The 21,223-nt window shown below is 36.7% G+C and overlaps 1 long non-coding RNA gene across 1 annotated transcript; it reads left to right on the forward strand.

Moving 5' to 3' along the window:
• Window positions 1-1,625: 1,625 nt before the first annotated feature.
• Window positions 1,626-4,470, forward strand: LOC135143381 (uncharacterized). The gene is made up of 4 exons (XR_010282774.1): window positions 1,626-1,846; window positions 2,116-2,396; window positions 3,537-3,744; window positions 4,236-4,470. It is a non-coding gene; the product is annotated as an uncharacterized LOC135143381 (long non-coding RNA).
• Window positions 4,471-21,223: the final 16,753 nt, after the last annotated feature.

A 21,223-nucleotide genomic window follows, 5' to 3' on the forward strand; every position in this document is an offset into this window, starting at 1 on the left:
ACCTGTTAAATTGTTTAATAATTTCAAAAATTTTACGAAAAAAACGCATTTTACCTAACAACTTAACCCGTAAGCGTAATATCATATAAAGTAAAATTTTTATTTAAAAAAAAATTATTACAAAAAAAAATACATATTTGTCGACTCTCATAAAGTGCAGGTAATTGGTATGGGTCACGCGGGTAAGAATAATTAAGGAATTCATGAAACCGGAAGTCCATAGGGATTAAGCGAAAAAAGATATTTGACAAAATGTACGGCTTGGGTCATTTTTACCCACGTGCGACTGCTTATGGGTTAAGCAACGTCTCAAAATAAAACTCAAGATTGTGTAGGTCAAAAAAAATATATATATACATGATGAATAAAAAAATTGTTTATTGAGTAAAGGTCTGCTTATATAATTTTTTGTTACGTGTAGTTTGTTTCTTATTATTTTTATATTTAATTTTACCACAACAACGGAATCATATATAATAAATTTTTTATATTTATTTCATAACCACCGTTGTTGTTCGTTGTGTTATGTTTACTATATTTTCCAAGAATTCCAAACACGAGGGAGAGAATAAGGCGCACAACAGGGATCCTGTATGAAAATTCATCGGACAAAGATTTTACCTTTTATTGTGAAAATTACATTTTTATACTATTTGTACAATTCTACTGGAAAAGCAGTCTTAAACAAGCAAAACCGGCAAAAATATTGTAACAAAACTGCCAAATTTCAAATATTTTAGACGTCAGTTGGGCGCCCTCATTCGGTCATAAAGCGAACGACCACCCACGAAAACGGGTCACGAAAAACGGCGAGCCGTCTCTACTGATTGATATCTATGCTGTGGCTTCGGCGTAAGTATTGATATTTGTAATTTCGAAATCAGGCTTAGCAATAAACGTATCAGAAAATTTTGTTGCAAAAGCATTTACAATATCTTGTGGATCATCATATTCAAGACCGTTTTGAATTAGTTTACCAGGAATACGGGAAGTGCCCTTCTTGGAATTGATATATTTCCACATATTCTTGGGGTTTGTTCGAAGTGACTCCTCAATAGTCCCATGTACGATTCGTAAGACGACTTAGTTAATTGTTTAGAGATAGTTCTAGCTTGCCTAAATTTCTCAAGATACGTTACATATTTCGTCTCCCTCCATTTCCTTCTGTAATATTTTTTTGTTTTATTACGCAGAGAACGTAGGAGGTAAAGCAACATATTTCTTATACAAAGCAATATAATTCACTGTGCCATCCAGGGTGCCCAGACCAGTGGTCACACTAATCGCCAACAGAGGGACCCCGAAGTCGCCAAAATCGCCAACCCAACATTTAAAATCAAAACGCCCCTAGGTTGTTGACTTCTAGTGAAAATACTTTTTATGCCATTTTTAAATATTTATTTTAATAAAAAAAAACATTCAGATCAATAATATAGTCTACATCACCTAAACAATTATTAAAACCAAATAAGAATAAATTGAAAATACATCAATAATGTTACACAAAAAGGGCTTACATTTGGAGTTACCAGAGATAACTTAGTTAGAAGTTATAAATAAATCTATTAATTTGTATCATGCATTTTGATATGTAAATATTTGTTATATAATGAAAAAATAACGTCAAGAACAGGAAAGTCCCTAGATGTAGGTTCTTCTAGTAACTTTAACTGTCACTGTCAAACGCCCATTGACTGTCAAGCAAGATGCCAAGTGTCAAACTGAATGTCAACTTGAGATTAATTAATCCAATAAGATTTTATAAATTAATGCAGAAAGTACTAAAAACAGAATCCAAATAAGTTTTAAGTAGCCGAACACACGTATGAAAAGCTAAGAATAGCAGGTATTTACCCATTCTTAAATATGTGTATCACAAGCTGTTTATACTTTTTTAGCCCACATTTTTTATTCAAAAAACTCTTGTGTCACATTAAAAATAACGTGTAATTCATTTTCATTAATTGCATCTTCACCATCACAGTTTGCGTAAACTATGTTGCTGTTAAAAAGTGACAGCATATGATCTGTTGGGGTAAAATTATTGCAACATATTTTACGATTAAAACAAAATATTTTGGTTCTAATTATGGCTTCTAAAGTGGTTAATTTTAGGCGATTTCTCACTTTGGTTTTTACGCTATTCATTATGGAAAACACTCGTTCCACTGCAGCATTGCTGAGAGGGAAAGTGAGCAAACGTAAAACAATAGTTGCCAACTCTTTGAATATTTGTTGACCTGCGCCATCAACATAATTGAAGACTATCGGCCAGAATTTCAAGATATTATTGGGAACATTTCCTCAGAATTCTTCTTCCCAATTTACAAGCTGTAATTTGCGCCATTGATTCTCCACAGTATTGAGATCTTCACCATAAAAGAATGGTTGAAGAGGTAATTCAGCAAAATTTATTTTCTGTTGCTTGTTTAAACAACACACAGGGCTTAAAAGCTTCATCTTATGGAATATTTGTAAATTTGATGGCATTCTTTCAATGAATTCTTTTAATAGTGTTTGTAAACAATTGAAACACCTGACTTTAATTTCATTTATTTCTTGTTGAGGCAAGTTATAATTATTTAGTTCTGTCATAAAATAATAGCCTAAATCTGCATCTTCCACTGAAAGATATGCCAATTTATTATCTACAGCTGCAGCAATTTTAAAAAGAACAGAGACATTTTCATTAGATTGTTCGTCATTGGTAGTAAGAAATATTGGTTTAATGATTCGTCTCCCTAAAGATTCGACAGTTAAAAAATATTGTGAATATGCTGATCCGATGTCATATTCATTGGATTGGAATATCAGATTTAGCTTATTTGTATCTTCCAAAAGAGGAAGTAAAAACTTAAAATATAATAGCATTTTATTATCATTTAATATGTTAAAAATTGTTTTGGCTTTATAACATTTTTCCTTGTTACCAGCCATTTCAAAAAATAATTTTAATTCTGTCCAGTGTTCTAATAACCTTTTAATAACGTTATATCGTGAAAGCCATCTTGTTGCTGATAGTTTAACTAAATTTTTGAAGGAATTACTTTCGTTAATATTAATTGTATCATATAATTTCCGATATTCAATCTTTCGTAAAGGCGAATTACTAAACCAGTTGTATACTTCATGTGCCAAAAAATCTAAACAGCTTGGTAACTCTGTGCTGGCTTTAGAAACACAGAGGTGAATTGCATGACAAACGCATTTTAAGAGGCACAAATTTTCATTATTACTCTTTAAAAGTGAATAAACTGAATTATTCTTTCCACACAAATTTGCGCCTCCATCTGTTCCTACAGCCAGCATGTTATGAATTGGCAAACCTATTTTGTTAAAATAATGTGTTAAAGAATTATATAAATTTTGTGCTGTGGCCTTCTCTACCTCAATAAGGCCTAAAAAGTCAGTTGTTAAAATAGCGCCGTTGAAATACCGAACGCAAACCGCTAAATATTTTTGACACTTACATCCGTTGATTCGTCAATGATACATGAAAATTTTTGATTGCCTATTGATGAAATAATTTCTTTCAGATATGATGCCCCAATTACGTTTCTAATTAAACCAGCACATTTCGTATGATGCAGTTTTAAATTGGTGAAACTACTTGAAGTTGGTGAATTCAGTGATTCTTGATTCAGGATTTCTCCCAGATGATCAACAGATCTAATAGATGAATGAAACAGGATGTGCATGGATAGTTTTAAATCAATTTTTTTTTGTTCTTCACCACCAGTTGAGGTAACTAAAATGATAATGTATACTTTAGTTTAAACTGTGGTTTGGTTAAAATCAACTTACAGTATTGTTTTACAGTGTTTTTTTTTGGAATCACTCGGTTCTTAGCATTCGTTTGATGAAATTTTGTCTCTGCATGCTTTTTCAAGTCAGCATAATGGGCTCGAAGTGAGGTGTGGCAGAACATGCAATAAGCCTCTTTTCCATTAGAATCATTTTTTTCCTCTCTGAGCCAACCTATTGGACAGATTAAATAATTGATTACATTTCAAAGCAGTAATTGAACTGAACAATTATGTGACTACCAGCTAACTAACTACTACTACTTGAGAGAAATTTAATTAGATTTACCTTTCGCCCACGATTCTTCTGCCCATTTGGCTTTGTAATGCCGCGTATATTTTCCATGTTTTCCCATGATATTAATAAAAAAAAACTTCAGTTTAAACACAGCAGAAATTAAATTATAACACAAGGACACTTTCCACTTTCAGTGAAATACCAAAGGAAAATGCACCATGAGAGTGGGAGAATTGTCGACTCATTAAAATTATATGGAGCGAATCTTGTGATCCAATAGTTTTTAAGTATTATTTAAAAATCAGTGATCAAGCTAAATTATAAGGGTGGGAAATTAGCGGTAAAACAATGGATTGGAAGATTGCAATGCGGTGGAAGTTGTTCTTGCCGCCTTCAGAGGTGATTGGTCCATGGAAGGTTTTCAGGGGAAGCTGCTGTGGGGTTGATGTTGGTCAGGACTCAATAACTCTCAATCCCCAACAATTAACAATTTATTCACAAACGTTCACACAAGAGAAAATACAAAGCAGTGTTCATGTCAGAGCGAGACTCTAAGAAGTACTGATTCTCCTAGCCCTCTCGTGGGGGGAAACGCCGCGGTCAGGTCTACATAGATGGCGCCACATCACTCCTTCCCCAGTGAGAGGGTTGCGAACACTCGAGCGATTAGAAAGTTTTTACAATTATTTACGTACAATGAGTTATAAGCATTACATTTTAGTGAAATTGGACGAAATCTTTGTAGCGCGATGGAAATCTGACGCGTCTCCCTGATCGGGCGGTCTGCTCGCTTCGTGCTTGTTGGTTGGGCGCGACTGTCTCGGCGCCAGAATTGGAATCGTCACTAGAGACTTCATCTGGTGGGTTGGCGGTACGGTTGGTACTCGTGCATGGAGTGAAATCTGTCATTCTTTCGACGTATGCGGGTTTTAACCTATCAACGGATACGTTTGCAGCCCTACCCTTAATTAGCAAGGTGAAAAACTTGTCGTGGCGTTCCAGCACTTTGAAAGGACCTTCATATGGGGGCTGAAGTGGCTTCCGTATAAGATCCACTCTCACAAACACGAACTCTGATTGCTGCAAGTTGTTTGGCATATGGACGTAAGGCTTGTTGTGGTGCCGTGCTGCTGGGTATTTTAGGCACTGCATTCGGGCTTTCAACTGCTCCACTAACTGGTTTGTCAGCGGGGGCAGTGTCTGTGGGTTCGACGTTGCTGCCTCAAACATGTCGCCTGGAAGCCGGAGAGACGTACCGTAAACTAAGTCGGCTGCAGATGTATTGATGTCTTCTTTTAGCGTTGTTCTTAGGCCTAATAAGACTAGAGGTAGGGCGTCAGTCCACTTGCTATCGTGGCACATGAGTGATGTCTTCAGTGACCGATGGAAACGTTCAACTAGACCATTACTCGGTGGGTGGTAGGCTGTGGTTTTTAATGTGGTGTGTGCCTAGCATCTGTGTCAGGGATGAAAACAGTGATGACTGGAATTGGGTACCTCTATCTGTAGTTATTTTGGCTGGTGTTCCGAAACGACAAATCCATGTGTTGACAAATGCTTTAGCGCATGTTTCAGCTGTAATATCTTGAATCGGCGTTGCCTCTGGCCATCGTGTGAATCTATCAATTAGGGTTAGCAAGTACTCCTTCCCATTTGCTGAGGGTAGTGGCCCTACAATATCCAAGTGCACATGGGAAAATCTGGCATCCGGGTTTGCGAACGTGCCAACTGGTGCATGGGTGTGTTTGTGCACTTTGGCCTTCTGACATTTTAGGCATTCTCTTACCCATGTTGCTATGTTTTTCCGCATGGAGGGCCAGAAATATTTCTTCGAAATCTGTTTAGTGGAGGATTTCACTCCGGGGTGTGCTACTTGGTGGATGGTGTCGAAAATGTGTTTTCGGAACGTTTTTGGAACGTAGAGTCTGTTCCCGTGGTTGGATTCATACCAGAGTGGTTCGTCTATGACAGGTGCTGTAATGGTGATGAACGCGAACTTGCTTTGCTTTTTTAGCTCTTGCAATTCTGTGTCTTCCTTTTGTGCTTTCGCTAGTTGTGCGAGAGAGAACTCTGAACGTGTAATTGCGCTGATTCTTGATAGTGCGTCGGCTGGAATATTGTTCGAGCCGTGAATGTGTCTGATATCGGTGGTGAACTGTGAGATTAAGTCCAGATGTCGACACTGTCTAGGCGAGCATTTTTCAGGTTTTTGTTGGAAGGCGTACGTGAGTGGTTTGTGGTCGGTATAGATTACAAAGTGTCTACCTTCTAGAAAGTGTTTAAAATGTATCACGCTTTTATAGATCGCTAGGAGCTCCCTGTCATAGGCGCTGTACTTCCTTTCAGCGGCTGTCAATTTCGATGAGAAAAATGCGAGGGGCTTTTGAGACGATTCTTCCAGCTGCTGTAACACTCCTCCGATGGCCTCAGCTGAAGCATCTACTGCTAAACTGAGTGGCAGTTTGGGATCGGGGAATGTTAGTGTTGTTATGTTAGCTAGATCCGACTTACATTTTTCGAAAGCTCCCTCAGCTTCCTGGTTCCAACGTAAATCGGCGTTTTTACGTGAACACCCTTGAAGAAGGTTGTTCAGGGGTGCTTGGGTATTTGCTGCGCCATTGATCCATCTGCGGTAATAGTTTAGCATTCCCAAAAACCTCTGCAAGTCTTTTGAAGTTTTTGGTTTTGGGAAAGTTCTTATTGCGCTGACTTTCTCTGGGAGCGGTTCCAGGCCTTTGTTTGAAACCTTGACGCCAAGGAATGCTAGCTCAGGTACGCCAAACTTGCATTTTCCTGGGTTGATGACTATGCCATGTTTGTGCAGACGTCGGAGCACTTCCTCCACATGTTGGACATGTTCTTGTTCTGACGTACTGGCAACAAGTATGTCGTCTATATAGGCGTAGGCGAAGTCGAGTCCGTACAATGCTTGGTCTACAAATCTCTGGAATGTTTGTCCAGCATTCTTTAACCCATATGGCATCCGCAGGAATTCGAAGAGTCCGAATGGTGTTGTGACAGCTGTCTTTGGTCTATCGCTTGGATTTACAGGTATCTGAAAATATGCGGTTAATAGGTCCAATGAGGAGAAAATTGTCTTGCCCTTCAAATTGGCGGCGAAGTCTTGGATGTGCGGCACTGGATAGCGGTCGGGGATTGTGACTGCGTTAAGACCGCGATAGTCCCCGCATAGACGCCATGTGCCATTGTTTTTGGGGACCATATGCAAAGGGCTGGCCCAAGGTGAGGAGGACGGCTGTATGATGCCATTTTCCCTCATGCGCCGAAATTCTTCTTTGGCGATTCGCAGCTAGTCAGGCGGCAGTCTTCGGGGTCTACAGTGAGCTGGGGGTCCCCGAGTTGGAATGTGGTGAACCACGTCATGTTTCGTTTCGCGTGGCGTTGTTGTAGCTCGGGTGACCTCTGGGTACTTTTGCAGCATCTGTTTATATGTTGCACTCGCACCTTCGAGGACTGCGTGGATCCCGTGTTCGTGAGCGCGTTTCAAACGCCCTTCGACCGAAAGCGATGTGCGCGAGTCACTTATTTTTTTGTTTTTTATGTCCACGCACAAGCCATAATGCTCGAGAAAATCTGCGCCGATTATTGCGTTCGTTACCTCGGCGACTATAAAGGTCCACTTGAACTCGCGGCGAAGGCCAAGATTTAGTGTGACGGTTATTTGACCAAAAACGCGGATATCCGAACCATCGGCTGACTGTAGTCGCAACGAGGTGGGTTCACGGGCGCACTTGTGTTTGAATTTGGCGGGCAGAATGCTGATATCGGCGCCTGTGTCGACCAAGAAGTGTATCTTCGACCCTTTGTCGACGATGAACAGGCGTCGAGACGCTTGCCGGGCCACCGCAGCTGCCTTTACGTGCGGCCCTCGTGCCCGTTTTTTTGGAAGCTGCAGGGTCGTGTGCACTTATTGGCTTTCTCCCCAAATTTTCGATGATACCAGCACTGCTGGTCCTCTCTGCTTCTGCTTCGACTTCGAGTTCGCTTTTTGCTTTCCCCTTCGAGCCGTTGCATCAGATTGTCCATTTTTTCCAGGATTCTTGACATCATCTGCATCATGTCGACGTCGCTCGAGCGTGATGGACCTGGTTGCGGAGACCTTGCTCGTACTTCCGCCACCGCTGCCGACGGGGTGGACTCAAGTATTTTGTCGGCCACTTCTGCCACCTTGTCGATTTCGACTTGTGTAAGCGACACAAGGATCGGCTGAATGGATACTGGCATCTGTTGAATAAATAGTTCTCGTAACGCTGTGGCATTTACGTAGGGCGTATTTTGTATTAGGGACTGCATGTGTCTCAACAGCTGTGAGGGCTTCCTGGAACCTAACTCCTGGCCTCCTAACAACTGCTTTAGTCGCTGCGTCTCGGTGATGCAGGTGCGACTGACGATGGCTTGTTTGAGACATGTGTAAGGCTCCGTGTCGTGTGGCTTCAAGATGACGTCGGATACTTCGGCTGCTACATCGGGTGGTAATATGGTGAGCACATGGTTGAAACGTGTCTCCTCTTTTGTAATTTTGCTGATCTGGAACTTTGCTTCTACCGTTGTGAACCATAGGTCTGGCTTGGCTGACCAGAATGGGGGCAGTACGAAATGGGTTGCGGCAGACGCGTGCGTTTGTTCGCTTTGATCATCGTCGCCAGCCATCTTGTTTTTTCGTCCCGGTGCGGCGTGGAGTTGCTTGACCACGTGGCTGGGTTTTTCGCTCTCCTCGCGTTGATTTGCCTTTTAGTCGGGCTCACCAATTTGTGGGGTTGATGTTGGTCAGGACTCAATAACTCTCAATCCCCAACAATTAACAATTTATTCACAAACGTTCACACAAGAGAAAATACAAAGCAGTGTTCATGTCAGAGCGAGACTCTAAGAAGTACTGATTCTCCTAGCCCTCTCGTGGGGGGAAACGCCGCGGTCAGGTCTACATAGATGGCGCCACACTGCGGGAAACCTTTATTTTTTAAAATAATTTTTATGTTTTCAAATTAGGATAAAAAAATCTAGTAACGACAATAACAATGTCTTTTATTTTCCTTTGTCGTAGTAGCAACATTTTTGTATTATTTGCAATATTCAATTCATATTTTTTTATATTTTTCTGACAATGGAGTTGCGGTTACATTGACCCTTCCAATGAAATGAGTAGGAGTGATCGAGAAATGAGGCAAACCAAATGGGATGAATGTAACAATTGATTTTTTTTCAGAAGTCAACCTACTCGATCACAGATGGCGCAAAGTAGAAAAAGGTTAACATTCTTTGAGAGTGTAGTGGTAGATGATTACTACTCGTCCGTCTACAGATGGCGCAACACAAAAATGGAAAAATAATACAATCGCCCAAAATTCGCCAAAATCGCCAACTGGCGCCGACATAAAAAATACAACGCCAATCTTAAGCGCCAAGTCGCCAAAATGGCGATAAATCGCCAAATCTGGGCACCCTGGTGCCATCGTTTGGGATAATCGTGAACTGCCTGGGAGTGTAGATTTTAGTCCTACGAATATTCACGAACAAGACCGATCCTTCAGCTAACATATCTTGATAACGTAAATCATGAAGCTCCACGGGTCTACAGGCTTCATATATTTCAAAAGCTGTCACAACATAATTGACGAATATTAGAACTAACGACCAGCAGGTTTTACCTTCACTAACAAATATGTAAGATCTGGTGCCTTTAACATAAACTCTTCAATTTCCTTTCGTTGAACTACCTAAGACTTTTTAGCTTCATCACCCACGGAGTTACTATTAATATATTCAGTAATCATAAGAGATTTCGAGATATCAAAGTTTTCTTTAATTTTTAACATTTTTTTGAGCTTAGAGTGGGTACACCACAGTGATGAAGGTTTGTAAACTTTTGCCTACGGAAAATGAAATACAGTTTACTAAATACAATAATTTTAAATACAATTACTTACCATTTGAGCAAGTATGCCATCACGACTTTTTAATCGCAGTTGGTCACCGCCACTCGCAAAATTTGTCATATTCTTTCGTATACAATTTCTTTTCAAACGTTTTCTGCTTCTTGAGTTTGCATTTTGAAAATAGAATTATTTAACAAACAAACAACGTAGAATCCATAACAACATCAAAATAACCAGCTATATATTAAAGTTCCCGTCGGCACAAGGCACACAATCGCGCCGGAAATGCTAAATATTTCGTTAAAAATATTTTAGAAACTAATAATAATAATAATAGTTATTTATCCAACAGTAGCTTTACACTACACAATTACAGGATAAATTCCACAATAAACCAAAAATACATACATAAAATATAAGTTATAAAATTGATTCCCAAATAATGAACTCTTCAACAAATCGTCTAAAATTATTTGTAATGACCGATTTTGGTCTGCCTAAATTAATGGTGAAAATGTCAACATCTGAACATAATTATTAATACTTCTACACATAGATAATAAAGGTGACTGCGCATAGTGGTTCGTACTCGCTGCAGATAAATAAATAAAATAAAATAAAATAGAATAAAATGTTGTATGCACCACGGCCATAATTATCGATTGTGGCCCTCGGGAAATTGAAAGCGCTCCTTCGTCGAGCTTTAAACATTCCCTCGTGCCATAATCGTCCTAATTATGCCCTTAATACATAAATTACTATTTCATATTTATCACAAATCTGATTGAAAAATAGTTATTTATTATACAAGCGGTTAAAGTGAATGTTTAATGAGCGGTCAGTTTAAGGCGAGAGCGGCGTATGCCGCGAGCGCCTCAAGACCGCGAGTTACACATTCATTTTAACCGCAAGTGTAATACAAACTTTTATTCAATTTTGACAACCCCAAGTCCCAAATTGTGAAAAAATTGGTGATTCAAAGTTCACATTCGAGAAACGTCAGAATTGACAGCGACCAAATAAAAGTTTTATATGCGTAGAATTTAGGTTACAATATCAGGTGTGTGTGTGTAGTATGTGACTCTGGCGACGGTGTTTGTTTATTTTAAACAAACTAAAATTATCGAAAAATTGCAAAATCATGCAAGATTCCAACGGCAAAACTTGCTCCCAAAAAAGAGCAAATCAGAAAGTGTATCAAAGGTTCCTTAGATGGAAAGAGCAGTAAGGCATTGGAGAAATTACAGAAATGGTAACCATGGTTTCAAAACAGCAAAATAATAGTATATTATTAGCCAAGGTTGCAGAGCCAAGCATTCTAGACCGAGCGCAAATTAGAACCCGAGACGCGCAGCGTCGAGGGCTCTAAGTGCGAGGTCTAGAAATGGCTTTGCAACCGTGGTTAATATACTATTTTTTTCACTAGTAGAAACCATAAGACAATAAACTGAAAAATAAACGTTCAATTTTTTGACGCAACGTGATTTTGTTTTGATTTCTAATCAAACTTGATCTAAATCTTCAACACAAAGAAAACCGTTTATACTTGTCGCTGAGTTAATCATTTTATCTTCTACCGTCTACCAACTATCATGCGTATACTCAAGTAATGTTTGTAGCACACATTTGTTCATTTTTTAAGAAATAATCACATCAAACATTGCGTACATAACCTCAATTTTTCTTTTTGAACCCGTGGTAGCAAAAGTTGAATTTGCTACCACTAAATGAGTCGACATTTGCATGTGTCCAGGCTGCTAGTGAAAAAAAATTTTATTTCGCTAGCGGTTTAAAAATTTTATGGTGCTACCGGATAAACCAAAGCTTTAGTGGCCTACTGACGGCAAAATAAACGTTTGTTTACATGTCAAAATTGAATAATAGTACATTATGGAACTAGTGGATGAAGTTGAATTTCAACGGCGAGAGTGATTTTTTCACACGAGCGAGTGCAACGAGCGAGTGCGAAAAAGAAACTCGAGCCGTTGAAATTTCTTCATCCGCGAGTTGCATATACTATTTTTTCTAAGAAATTAGGAAATAAATGTTTGTTTATGGTAGGTATTTTATTTTTGAAATACATTAACTGTAATAGAACAATTTGTGCAATTATCACCAATAATATTTACACTTTTATCGTAAGTATTATTTGAACTTGTATCTTTGTTTAAACTTAGTTGGCTGCTTCCTGTATCAATAACTGCACTTGTATCAGATTCGAAAATGCCGCATTGGCAGCATTCAAAATTTCTTCAGAAACTTCGTCAGTCTCACTCATGTTCATTGTTTTCACTTGTGTAAACTAGCAGTATTAAACGTCAAACACTAACGGGTCGTCCAGCCTAGGCGTCATGATTTTCGAAGCGCGCGAAGCGGACGGTGCGGTCGGTGCAGGCGATACGCGACACGTTTCGCTAGCTGCGAAACGCTCAGGCTGGACGACCCGTTAAAATCGTAGACGGCCGAGTATTTTTCCACTAGAGGGTGAAATGAAATTTCATCCACTGCCAGCGATGGGAAAATGACAAACTTCAACCTTAATGAGTAGAAAAAAGCATTAATTATATTACGTGAATAACAAAATAAAGCTTGTTTATTAGTCATGGCAAGATAAAAGCAGTAGAAGAAAACTGAAGACATTGAAGAAAAACAAATATGACGAAACCTTTAATGCCACCGAATTTGCCGTACTGAATGTTATAAAAACAATTTCTGTCAAAGGACATGGCGGAGTGAATGAATCTTTAGTATTTTCTGAAAAACATGAAGAAAACCTGTTACAGATAAGCCAAGAACCAAACATATTGTCACAATTGAAAGTTTATTAGAAGTAGATGATGAAAATTTTGTTCTTATTGAACAAGAAATTTCGATTGAAACCGAATCTACTTCAGCCATGATCACGGTCACAGACCAAAACAGTAATAATAACGGATGACAACTAAAAATCCGGGTTGTCAATAAATTTTAATTTAGAGTAAATAATTTATTCAAAACAGTTTTATAAGGTTGGCACTTAATTTATGACAACGTAAAAAATATGTATGACAAAATCAATGGTTTTCAACAAAAGGTCCATTATCCGCTACTCTGCGTAACTTCTGTTTAATGTGCGCGCAAGCCGTCTGAACACCAGTTGTGTCCATTTCTTTCAAGTATTTCTTAATTCTACGCTTGAGTTGTGAAATGTTTTGGCTTTCCAACCACTCTTATACACTAAAGAACTCAGCTCCCCAAAAAAATCTTCAATGCACTGGGGAAGATTGGTGGGGTTAACATTGTTCGGAACAAAAGGAATATTTTTGCTTTCGAGAAACGCAGTAACACTTTTTGCATAGTGTGACGATACTTTGTCCGGCCAAAAGATGTAATTATCATCTGAATGATATTTGTTAATAAATGGAACTAAAATTTTAGCTAAACACTGGTTTTTGTAAACTTCTTGGTTGACGGCTAGACCACTTTCCTTGAAAAATGGCTCAGAAACTCCCCTGTTGGAAACAACAGTATATAGCATTACTTTTTTGTCGAACTTGCTTCGCATTTTGAATTCAACTTCAGGTGGTGTAACAGAAGAGTCGTCTGTGTAATAAAAACTGTTACCAGGCATTTGGGGCTTACTTAACGTAAAATAACTTTTTGCACTCATGACCTTTTTTGATAGCTTTCGCGCATTCACCAGAGTCCGGGAGGTCGAACTTCCCGCACACGTGCATTTAACTTCCCGTTGCCATGGTAACCTTAAAATACTCGGGTAGTGTCAACATTGTGACGTGTTGACGGCGCTGTCAATGGCGTTGTTTATAAATAACTCACAGTTAATCTCTTCAGTTTAAAGGTTTATTCGTCGCAAAAAATATTGTACACAACACGTTCGTGAGCCTGCTTCCCGCATTCACGCAAATGCGGCACTCCCTTCGGTCGTGCCTCAAACAAGCGTTCATGCGGGAAGCAGGCTATCCCGAACTAGTTGCGTAAATTACTATTCATCATCTAAAATGAAATTTTTGTCTTCAAAATCTCTCACAAGATAACGATAGTCTTTTTTGAGTTTGGCAATTTGACTTTCCGTGTAGGCTGGCGACTTTTGCTTTTTCCTGGCTTTAACTTGGAGCTTTTTGAGTGACTTACTGATATACTGCTGAGAACAACCGAATATTCTAGCAACATCTCCCTGACTAACGCCATCCTTGTTATTAAACCGAGTTTTCATTCTTTTCAAATTTTTCTGAGTCATTATTGTAGGTTTTCGTCCGGATCCTTGCTTTCTTTCAATAATACTACGTTTTAAAATGTCGTAAATTGTACTTCTTGATATGCCGTCTTTCAAAAAATGTTCTACAGTAAACATTTTGCCAATGATTTTATGGCGTTCATAAAAATGTACAATACGCTCTCAGAGAAGCTTCTCTTTTGATGACATTTTGGGACGACTAAATTGACAATTGTCAAACAAAAACAACGTAGCATCATTATTTCAATCATAGACTACTTGGTCATGTAATGAAGCGGCGTCATTACGCAAATTAGTACAACTTGAGAACATTTTATTTTTGTCCAGATTTTTAGTTGTCATCCGTTACCAATAACAATGTTATTCACCAACACTTCACTGCAAATGATAAAATTGGAGCAACACCCAAAATAAGCACTGAAACCTTTTCTTAATAACACTGTTACACCTTTCACAAATTTTGACCAAAATGTCCTCAGGAGTATTTCCGGGACATGGTTATAACCCTCTACTGGAGTTAATAACCATGGACGAAGAGGATACCCTGAATCGTCTTAACAAGAAGAAAATATGACTAACTGCATGCAAATTCTGCAGTGCAATATTCACATTCAAAGTCTGCCAAATAAAGGCATCATTCCAGGATAAGCAGCATTTACATTTAATATTGTCAACTTATCATCGCAGATTAGCTGAACATTCAATGAATGATAATGGTTGCGATTTACGTAAACATGCTCTGGATGTTCTGGGTGATTTCTGCCAAGTAGGTTGCAATCCATCACACCTATAATGCCAGAAAACCCATATCTTTGGTAGAACCTAGCACGAACGTTCACTCTTTCCTCCATTGTTTGAGGAATTATAAATAAATTAACACGTTGACTGCCAGTTTACTGCAGTTCCAAGACGTTCTGGCGAATGACAGCGTCACGTGAACAGCCGGCTGCCATTTTTATTACTTTAGGTTTTATTATTATTATTATTATTATTATTATTTTTAATTTGTTTTTAGAGTACCTATTTTTGAGATAAATATTTTTTTTGCAGAAAAATGGTTGTATAAGATTATATGAAAAATATACATATACTTTATTTTCAAAATCCAAAATTAACATTCAATCAACGTTTGAAATGGACGTTAAAACATTGAATTCACAAAAAAAGTTTCTCTGGACACAATTCGCCGTACGTTGCTATTCTTTATGCAGTTTTGCTGTCTCTTTACTCCCCTTTTCGATTATGATTTTCTCGTAACAAAGTGAGCAACGCTCTATAACTTTCCTGTTTCGTTTGCATTTTTCCACGGTTTTTACCAGTTTATGGTTTTTTGATGTTTTGTTGGCGGTGGTGTTGCGGTTCGAACAAGTGTTTCACTTCGCAAAGTCCTAAGTACACCTAATTTAAACTGCATTTGAGTAGCACTAGATTCTGTTCTCCATTCTTGACTAGCAAATTCAAGAAAAGAATCTACTAAATGTTCCCGAAATTTTGTGATTGACGTTTTCTTTTCAGGATGTATTTTCTTATTAGGAATGTCGATCTTTTAAAAAAAGATCGATTTTTGAGATCGATCTAGATCGAAACACAAAAAATCCATTCATAGAAAAATCGAAATAAAAAAGATCAATTTAGAAAAAATTGCAATATAAAAACGACAATTGACACGCACACATTTTGTAATTTCTATTTGTAAATTCTTGGAGCAGGAAATGATAAAAAATTCGAAAATCAGTTACAAAACAAAAACTATACATATTAAAAAAAAAGCAATTGAAAAACAAGAATACACTCATTAATATTACAAGTTCCAGTCGGCAATGCTTAATGAATTCAAAAATAATAATTTTTCAAATCTGTCACTGGAAAGACGATTTCCTGCTGGGTCGAGTATATTTCCTGCCCTCGAAAAAAGTCTCTCGGAGGGTACAGAAGTAGCGATTATTACAAGATACTCCAATGCAATTTGTGACCGAGTTGGATATAGTGATTCATTGCTTAACCAGAAAGCGAGTGAATTAAATTTCTGATCAGCAGTAGGTTGGCGGATGTAATGATTAAACTCATCAAAATTTCCATTACCTTCAGTTCTATTTTTCCGTGAATCTGCTGCAAGCTTGTTGTGATAGATCCAAATATTAGGTTCATCCTTTCGTGACTCTAGGTCTTCTGGCAAAGTTTCCTGTATTTCTATTTCTTCGTTGGGCGTTAATTCTTTGATTAAATGTCTAATTTTTGCCATATTCTGGCTGAGTCGTAATGGATTCTTGAAATGAAGTTTCTTGAATCTCGGATCCAGTAAAGATGAAATGGATAACAGGCGGTTGCTTTCAATTCCCCAAACCTTTTGGAGATCTCAACTAGAGTTTCTTATTTCAACTACTGTCCGATGTCGGTAAAGGGCACTAATTCTGTAAGTTGTTTTTCCATGCAATTTTGCAATGGAATTACCATACTGCCTGTTTTATAACTCCACTAACTTCTTTTGTAACTGAATATGGTTCCAACATATAGAAAGTGGAATTCCATCGCGTTGGTACCAATTGTATCAGTTTTGGGTAGGGTTACCAGATATCAAGCATAAGTATATATGAAAAAGATGTCAAAAACATATCTTTTGGAAAAAAAAATATATCTTTTTTTTAATAACTTTATTAAACAAAAGATTACAAAAAAAAAATAATTATGTTACATATAATAATAATAATAAAGAGAGTATTTCTCATTTCAAGTACTTCGTATTACTTTGTACATTTAATAATCTTTTTTTCTTTGGATATATAATCAAAAAATTGCGTACAACTTAATTTAAAATTTAAAGTTATCAGAAGCTCGGCTCTAATCAAATATACTGACGCCCTATTTCTAACTTCGGTCCACTTATTTGTCATCATAGAAAATATTCTCTCAGTGAAACATGTAGTTACAGGAATGCTGAATATAAATGACATTTAAGTGGCTATCTGTGGAAGTTCACAATTTTTAAAAATGTATTTCTGAAAGTAACTGAAATTCAGTTCGATCTTTTAGGATTTGCAGTGCATTATTTAAACAAGTAACCTCATCGAACATTGCATTCATATTAAGTTGTAGCAACAGTCTTGTTTCATTAGGTATGAACTTTATAACTTCACAAAAAGATTCATATTGCAATTGTCCCTTACCTAATGTTAAATTTGAAACTGTATATAGCCAATTAGCCAATAACACGTGACGTCACGCTGTGGCGGGAACTCGGCGTTTGACAAGCGCCGTGAAACTCCATAAGTGACAATGTTAACATTTTCGCATTTTATTTAAAAGTGTGGGTATTTATCTAGAAAATAAACACGTGCATAGCTTCTTTCATATCTTTTCTGTGTATCTGGGTGCTTTTTTTGGCGATTTGAGTTTAAAAAAACCATAATAAAAATAAAAATGCAGAACGCTGTTTTGGTCTGAATTCCTCGTCACCCAAAATACATCCGTGTGTTTTAAGCGGTAAATCAGGAATTAATATTTTCGTTTGAGGTTAATGTGACGGGTTTAACTGAAGGTGTGGGTGCGGGTTTACCTAAAAGAGCACCAATGTAGTAATTTATTAGAAACTGTAAATCTAATAGGTACTTAAAATAAAATGATCCGAACAAACATAGGAATACTTTACTTTGGCTTCGTTAAATCCACCCGTTTCAAGGCTTTTAACCAAAGCTTCCGCATTTTTTTCCCCATCCTGTATATATTTACCTTTTTTTGTTGCTAATTGCTGGGAAAGGAAAATAAAATTTGTCCGCATTTCTGGTACTTCGATTCGCGCAACCCACAACAGCATAAAATTTAGGCATTTTCTCCTAAAATACAAAATATTATAATATTAAGATCCTAGTGTATTTAAAAAACATTGATGTGCATTAACAAAGATTTAATTTGCAAAACAAATAATAGATAGATAGATAGATAGATAGAGTTTATTGGTGTCATTCTACAAATGTATTTACACACGTCCAAAAGCATAGATAACACTATGCAACAAATTAAAAAAAAATAAAATTCACAGAATGCACAGTATGTAGTTAACATTTCTTACCTCAAACTCAATTGAGGATTGTGCTTGAAAGAGTCGTATCACATCAGGTTTCAAAGTGAAAAGTGTTTATTGAATTTTTTGAAATCATACAAAATTAATAAAACAAAACTTCATTTTTCATTAAAAAAGGTCTTTTTTTTCGAACGATTGGCATTCTTATTGTAGCCAGATCTCGCAGTACCCCTCTGAAGACACCAACAGAATTCTACAAGCATGGGTGGATACATAAAAACGATATTTTTACGATTAAATGCAATCAAGTGTCCCAAAACGTAAGAAAAACAAAACACCCGTTATCTATGTTTTGTGATGTGATATGAGTATAAAACATTTTTTTCTTTAGTATATGGAGTATAGGTACCCAACCTATCACATCAGGTATCACAATGAAAAGTGTTTATTGAATTTTCTGAAATCATACAAAATTAATAAAACAATACTTCATTTTTCATTGAAAAAGGTCTTTTTTTTTCGAACGATTGGCATTCCTATTGTAGCCAGATCTCGCAGTATCCCTCTGAAGACACCAACAGAAGTCTGCAAGCATGGGTGGATACATAAAAGCGATATTTTTACGATTAACTACAATCAAGTGTCCCAAAAAGTAAGAAAAACAAAACACCCGTTATCTATGTTTTATGATGTGATATGGGTATAAAACATTTTGTTCTTTAGTATATGGAGTATAGGTACCCAACCTATCACATCAGGTATCACAATGAAAAGTGTTTATTGAATTTTTTGAAATCATACAAAATTAATAAAACAATACTTCATTTTTCATTAGAAAATGTCTTTTTTTTCGAACGATTGGCATTCCTATTGTAGCCAAATCTCGCGGTATCCCTCTGCAGACACCAACAGAAGTCTGCAAGCATGGGTGGATACATAAAAGCGATATTTTTACGATTAAATGCAATCAAGTGTCCCAAAAAGTAAGAAAAACAAAACACCCGTTATCTATGTCTTGTGATGTGATATGAGTATAAAACATTTTTTTCTTTAGAGTATGGAGTATACCCAACCTCAAACACTATCTGAACTTTCTGTGAATTTTTTAGTGTTGCATAGTGTAATTAATAAATTTAGATAATAATACAAGTAAGATGATACTATACTAATTAAATCTATATAACAATGATTGTATTAATTATTATAAATCCCCATCACTTAATGTAAAATATAATAAAGCAACTTTAATAAACGCGTTCAAATTTATGAAGTAAGTACTCATCAACAGAGTAAAAGGCCTTGTGAAGTAAATACTTTTTAATATTTATCAAAAGCATTTTCGTTTCAAGAGATTTAAATGTTTTTGGCAATGCATTATAAAACTTAATACAAAAATATGAGGTTCCATTCTTACATTTGGTGAGCTTCAGCAAGTTATAACTTAAGTCTTCACTTCTAGTTTTGTAATTGTGATATGTGCTTAATTTCCGGTAATCCTGAGCATTATTTACCAAATATTCAAGACAGCGATATATGTATAGACATGGTAAAGTAAGAACATTTAAGCTTATGAAAAATGATCTACAATCTTCAGAGTATGAAACACCTGCAAGAATTCTCAGTGCTCTCCTTTGGAGTTTAAATAATTTATTTAAGGTTGAGGAGTGTCCCCAAATTAATATGCCATAATTGAGATGACAATTTACTAAAGAGTAGTATGCTATCCGAAGATATTTTGAAGAAATCTTATTAGCCAAATTACGCAAAAGAAAAATGTTTTTTGATATTTTATTTGCTATGTAATCCCCATGTTTTTTCCATGTAAGTTCTGAGTCTATTAAAACACCAAGATATTTTGTAAATGTAAGTGTATCATTAACACCCTTTTTTAAACTAAACAACATCGTGACTGTTTTTTTTTTATTTAACGATAATCGGTTCGCAGTGAACCAGTCTACTGATTGGTTTACAAGAAATTTATTTTTTGCTCTAGCTTGTTCAGTTGTTATTCCTGCATTGCCTATAGAGGTATCATCTGCATAAAGTGTGACCTCTCCATCCTGTAAATAAGAAGGGAGATCATTCGTAAACAAAAGGAATAAAATCTGCCCAAGAATTGAACCTTGCGGAACTCCATATGCAATGTTGGAAGCCTCTGAAAGTATTCCATTAAAACATGTTCTCTGAGTACGATTTGTTAAATATGACATGATAAGTTTGACACTACTTGGATGAAAATTATAAAAATAAAGTTTACGCATTAGAATGTCGTGCGGCACACAATCAAATGCTTTACTTAGGTCTATAAAAGCGAAGTTTTAATATAAGATGCAGCGAAGTTAACCTGTACATCACATTGGAAAACATTATTTTTTAAGCATATTCAAACGTTATGGTGCGTTTTACAGATATCTACACAGTCTAGAAACTGTAACAAACTTACCAAACTATAAAAACACAGTTGACACACTCTCAAATTTAAATGAATTCCGAAAATATTAGCATTGACTCTTATGAGAAAACCGGCTAGTTGTCAAACGCTGCCATCTTGATGACCTCGGATGACGTCAGTGTATTTGGCTAATTATTATCTTCTTCAAAATTGAACCACTTATTTAGATAAGTTATTGCATTATTTAATGCTTTGATAAAATTTTCTCTCATCTTATTCGCTTCAGCACTTTCAAATTGTTTTAGTTTTTCATGCACTAAGAACCCAAAAAAAGAATTTTTTCTTTCAACAAGCTTAATGTGCAGATTTTCTAGTATAAAAAATTTCTATTACAGTACAGCCTTTGATGATGTTCAAGTGGAAGGACCAGGATCTGCTGCTTTTTCTTCCTCTTGCATAATATATATATATATAGATATATTTACTGTACAAGTCGAGATCATTTAGTGATATTTTTTGTACAAGTAGAGATCCATTCTGGCAAGACGAGATCCAATTTGGATCTCGACTTGTTTCATGTGTATATCTTCACCAAACAATTTTTATAGGTGGGGGAAGGACGTCACTGCATTATTTGTCGG

The sequence above is a fragment of the Zophobas morio genome, unplaced genomic scaffold (assembly GCF_036711695.1).
Source record: "Zophobas morio isolate AGI-343-1 ecotype UQ-CSIRO unplaced genomic scaffold, CSIRO_AGI_Zmor_V1 ptg000058l, whole genome shotgun sequence".
Classification (NCBI taxonomy): domain Eukaryota; kingdom Metazoa; phylum Arthropoda; class Insecta; order Coleoptera; family Tenebrionidae; genus Zophobas; species Zophobas morio.